This window comes from Myotis lucifugus, unplaced genomic scaffold, assembly GCF_000147115.1.
Source record: "Myotis lucifugus unplaced genomic scaffold, Myoluc2.0 scaffold_86, whole genome shotgun sequence".
NCBI classification, from domain to species: domain Eukaryota; kingdom Metazoa; phylum Chordata; class Mammalia; order Chiroptera; family Vespertilionidae; genus Myotis; species Myotis lucifugus.
Genome location: NW_005871134.1, coordinates 2,034,432 through 2,040,035, shown reverse-complemented (window position 1 = coordinate 2,040,035; position 5,604 = coordinate 2,034,432). Strand labels below are relative to the sequence as shown.

At 43.9% G+C, this 5,604-nt stretch overlaps 1 protein-coding gene across 1 annotated transcript in view; it reads left to right on the top strand.

Moving 5' to 3' along the window:
* Positions 1-5,604, top strand: part of TENM4 (teneurin transmembrane protein 4) — a 198,082-nt gene that overhangs the window by 11,856 nt on the left and 180,622 nt on the right.

Below are 5,604 nucleotides of genomic sequence, written 5' to 3'. Positions count from 1 at the left end.
GCTGTGCTCAGGGGTTACTGTGACCAGGTGCTAACACAGGATTGCACTCTGTCACTGGAGAGCCCCGGCTGGTCCTCGCCCTCAGTTAGGCTGTCACTGCGGGTTTGCCCAGACTCCAGACCTTGTTCCCTGTTTTCTCTCTGGACACAGCAGCCTCAACTGAGGGGCGCGATTCTCAAGTCATGAGTGGAGCCTGAGGGCCAGCTTCATGGCCTCGCAGCCTGATTCCTCGAAGGCATCGTTCACCAGCCAGCATAGAGTTCCGTGCTTGCTCAGAGCTAAGGCCTCATGCATTCAGAATTCTGCATTTGTAACAACAGCATAAATATGAAAGGATATTAATACAAACCCCCAAAGAAAGTGACTTTAAATTAGGATGTGCCTCTTAGAGAAATATAAGGTAGGTCCAGCCAGGCGCCCTTGCCAGCTCTTGGCGTGTCGGAGCTTGCTAACCGGCTTTGTCATAGTTAAGGACACGGTGTTGCCTTTCCCTCTGGCTCTCCTGTTCTCACCTAAACGATGAAATCTGTCTTCACCTCCCTTCACCCTCTGCTGTCTTTCAGAGCCATGGGCTCTCCTGTGCTCCTCAGAGTGTTAGGAACCACCTGGCATCTCCTTCCAATGCCAATTCTGCTTCCGCAGATCTTGGTGGGTCCCCGGATTCTGCATTTCTAACCAGCGCCTGGTGACACCTGAGCTGCTCGTCTGTGGACCACATTTTGAGTAGCAAGGGGTTCTAGTATCTTATGTGTGGTCTCAAACATTGCTGTACGAAGGAATCACCCGGGAAGCTAGGTGAAAATTCGGGCTCCCGGGCCTTTTCCGCGTGAATGATGACCTAGTAGGGCGGAGTCAGAGCCCAGGTGATGCTGATGGTCTGTTAGCTGAGCCCTGAAAGCAGTTGCCTTATGAGTGCGGTCTTCCAGCCTTCCTGTCCTTCCTGCCTCGCGTCCATCCTGTGACCATGGGCAGTCACTTCCCTCTCTAAGCCTCGTTTTTCTTTTTTGGAAGTTACTTTGCCATCTCCACTGGAAAGATTATAGAGAGCAGTTATCAAGAGCCTAGCGCGGGCTTTGGGTGCGGTGAGCACTCAGTTACATGGAAGTTGTTAATATTCTCTCCCGTCTGTCTCCTCCTCCGTCCTCCTTTCTCTTGCTGCCTTTCTGACTTGTCTGTCTTCCCTCACGCGACGGGGAATGTTTAATGAATACCTTTTTTCTTTTAACGCAAAAACAGACCAATGGTGATGTTGCTATTAATCCCTTTCTCCCCCAGAGGGCCTGGCATTGAGTCTCAGCTGTCTGTGGTGGTTGCCCGTGAGTTATGACTTGTAATTTGTCTTGGCAGGTTAATTAAAAGTTTAGGTCTTGTTTTAGTGAAGTCATTATGGTCCCACTCTACAATTGTAACTCTCAGGTTTGCTTAACACACAAATTGGAATATGACCCTCCGTTACATGTTGAAACGCAGACTAGAATTTAAGAAGATCTGAGATGTCAGAATCCAGAGTATTTATGTCTGTTTGTAATTAAGTAACAGGAGAAATAAGTGTGTTTAATTTAACAAATGGCTAGATGGTGTACATTTTTGCTTTTCCCTCCATTTAATGCAATCCAGCTGATGATTTTAAAATAAATGAGTTTATCTTTTGCCTTGGGGAGAAAATTCTAAAAGCACTTTGCAAACTGTATACACAACTATATACACACAGAGACCTGATGTTGCCAGAGCTCCCTGTGAACTAGATGCACACACACATACTCACACTCCACTGAAACCAAGTTTTAGAATGAAACATGGCAACTTTATTCAGAAAGAACAGTCTTTCCCCCACATGTGGAGATGCACAATTTGAAGGCAACATTGTTTCTGGTCCTGACACCCTCAGGGTGGGTAGCCTTGCTGACCCCCAGCATTGAATGAAGTAGGAGGATGTAGACCAGTAGCCAAAATCTATTTACCACCGCAGTTCACAAAGGGCCTTCCATACATTCTTTAAGCCTTGCAGTGACTCCATGAGGTGATTATTCTTAGTTTATTTCCACCCCCTATTGCAGATGAGGAATGAGGCCCAGGGATGCTAAGAGAAGAGCCAGGACTTGAATTTGCCTCTGTCTGACTCCAAAGTTTGTGACCTTCCTTCTTTAGCAATCTGCCTCCTTCCCAGAATCAACCCCCCTTTTTTTCTGTATTACACTTACTTCTGTCCTCACCTATTCACTCATGCAACAAGTATTCATTTTTATTATTTTTTAATTTTATTTTTCAATTACAGTTGATTCAATATTATTTTGTTTTAGTTTCAGGTGTACAGCAGAGTGGTTAGACAATCATATACTTTGCAAAGTGTTCCCCCCACCTCATATTTCCAGTACCCATCTAACACCATATCCTATATAATAAAGATGTAATATGCAAATGGTCATTACATAATGATCGACTGCGTAACAACCGGATCACGGATCAGCAGGAGGGTGGATCAGCGAGCTACAAGCAGGCAGTGGAGAGCTACAGGAGGGGGCAGGGCAGCAAGCTATGAGGGGGGTGTGAAGGGAGCTACAGGAAGGCAGGGCAGTGGGCGGAGAGCTACTGGAGGGCAGCAGCAAGCTACTGGCACATGGATTCGTGCGCCGGGCCTCCAGTATAATTATAATATTATTGGCTCTATTCCCTATGTTGTACTTTATATCCCTGTGACTATTGTACTTCTTAATCCCTTCACCTTTTTCATCCAGTCCCCCAACCCCTTTCCCACTGGCAGCCATCAGCCTGTTTTTGTATCTATGAGTTTGTTTCTGTTTTGTTTGCTTGTTTATTTTGCTCTTTAGATTCCACATATAAGTGAAATCATGTGGTATTTGTCTTTCTCTGTCTGATTTATTTCACTTAGCATAATAACCTCTAGGTCCCTCCATGCTGTTGCAAATGGTAAGATTTCATTTTTTACTGCTGAGTGATATTCTATTGTATATATGTCCCACCACTTTTTTACCCAGTAATCTATTGATGGGCACTTGGGTTGCTCTCATATCTTGGCTATTGTAAATAAAGCCAAATATATGCACATAGGGGTACGTATATTCTTTCAAATTAGTGTTTTGGATATTTACCCAAAAGTGGGATCACTAGGTAATAAGGCAGTTCCTTTTAATTTTTTGAGCAAGCCTCATACTGTTTTCCCATAGTGGCTGCATGAATTTGCATTCCCACCAACAGTGTACGAGGGTTCCTGTCATGTAGCAAACATTTAGAGCATTTCTACTGTGTGTTGGGGACCATACTTAACTCTTTTCTGTATATAATTTAATCCTCACAAGACCTTAGATGGTATGTATTTTTACCTCAGCATTACAGATGAAGAAATTGAGGCTCAAAGAATTTAATTGACTTTCCCAAAGTCTCAATTAGTAAAGGCAGAGAGCTAGGGTGGAAACTTGGTCTCCAAATCCCTCGCTCTCCACACTATGCTACAGTGTCTTACTATTTGCAATGATACTATTAAGTATTTTATTGCCATTTATATTATGCGGAATATAATTTCCCCCTTATTAACTTGCAAGCATCTTACACCAACACAAGAAATTTTCTTGAGAAGCCATTAAAAAGACCATGAAAAAATATCACAGCATCCAAAACTTTTCAAGTAAAAGTATCTTCATATGCATTGCTTGCAACCCTAAGACCTGACAAGTCAGTATTGCAGCAGTTTGGGTCTCCAGATAGCATCTTCTCTTTTAATTTCGGTTGATGCTGAAACAGAAGAGAACAGATCAACCTGACGTTGTGGCAGATAACAGAGGTGCCACCCACAGTGGATTTGGAAACCCAGAAAAAAGAAATGAGAATCATTGTTAGAAAACATTGACCCTGGTAATTTTTATGAAGAATGTGCTCTGGTCTGAGGACATTCGTGCTAATTAAAGAGAAAGATCCTTTTGCTCATGCCCAGGCAGTCGCTCTAAATCAACCTATAGTATGTCCAGGGACTAGACAAATATGGCATTCCTGCTCCTTCCCTGGTTGGAGATACAGAGAAGGTATGACATGGTTTCTGGCAAAAGTAGCTCATGGTCTAGAGCAGCGGTTCTCAACCTGTGGGTCACCACCCCTTTGGCGGTCGAACGACCCTTTCACAGGGATCACCTAAGACCATCCTGCATATCAGATATTTACATTACGATTCATAACAGTAGCAACATTACAGTTATGAAGTAGCAACGAAAGTAATTTTATGGTTGGGTCACAACATGAGGAACTGTATTTAAAGGGCCAGAAGGTTGAGAACCATGGGTCTAGACCAGGGGTGGGCAAACTTTTTGACTCGAGGGCCACAATGGGTTCTTAAACTGGACCGGAGGGCCGGAACAAAAGCATGGATGGAGTGTTTGTGTGAACTAATATAAATTCAAAGTAAACATCATTACATAAAAGGGTACGGTCTTTTTTTTTTTTTTTTTTAGTTTTATTCAGAGTAGACTGAGTAAGGAGAAGAAGCATTTACACAGTAAGTGCCTCTAATCCAAGGACAGGACAAAGAAAGGTCACTCCTGGAGTCACTGGTGAAAGCGCCATGAGGATGGAAGGAAGGCAGGGGCGTGTCTGGGTGGGTGGACCAGGGAGGGCTTGCGGAGGAAGCGGCATTTGATGGGACCTTACAGGGTGGGTAGAATCCTCACATTTAAGGAAGGAAAATGGAAGGGGAAGTTGTGGAGGAGTTCATTGTAGGCAGCAGGAACAGCAGGAGCAAAAGGCAGGTAGGCAGAAATTAATTGCTGGCTGTAAGGAGCCAGCAGTTCTGTTTGACTAGAGCACAGGAGGCCCTGAAGGGGAGATGTGAGCCATCTGGGAGAGCCTTGAATGCCGCCCTAAGGAACAAGTTCATTCTTCAGGCTTTGGAGCAAGGACTAAATTGATTAGAGCCAGAGGGTTTACAAGAGCTCATTAATTTATGTAACCAAAAGAGGTTACTGGGATTGAGCTTTGTGATTTCATGAGAAAATTTTAAAAAAGGCGGGAAAGGGGGAGCCAGGAAGGACAGAAGGACTGGTTCAATGGCATTAGTGGTGTCTTTATCTGCTCTTCCTGCAATCCAGTTCTCTTTTTCCTAGCTGGGAATAGATACTTTCACATAACCCTCTATCTTCCAAGGTCATCAAAATTGGGCCCTTTATGATTTCCCACAGCCCACTGGACCTACTTCTATATGCCCCTGGCTTTAGACCACTTACTGTTCATTAGCCTCTGAGTGCTTTGGCAAGGATCTGGAGAGAAGAATCCAGGACATTCTAAACGGTAATTTGTGTAAAAACCTGCACTATTTCCAAGAAGAAACTAAGAAAAGTGATTAGGAATGATTTCCAGTTTTGAAGAAGCTCTGCCTTCACCAATCTTCATATTCCCTTCCTCCAAATGATAAGATATCATGCAGCGATGAGCAATCAAGGTCTCTTGGTAATCGGTTAACCTTCTTGTAAATGACATTGGCAGCACTTTGTGAATTTTCTCCGGGAAACACTGTTTTGGAAAAGTGCCCTGTGGATTCACCTGTCCCTGAAAGCAGGACTTATTCGGAGCAGTCTGGTAAAAGTGGGATGAAACTATAGG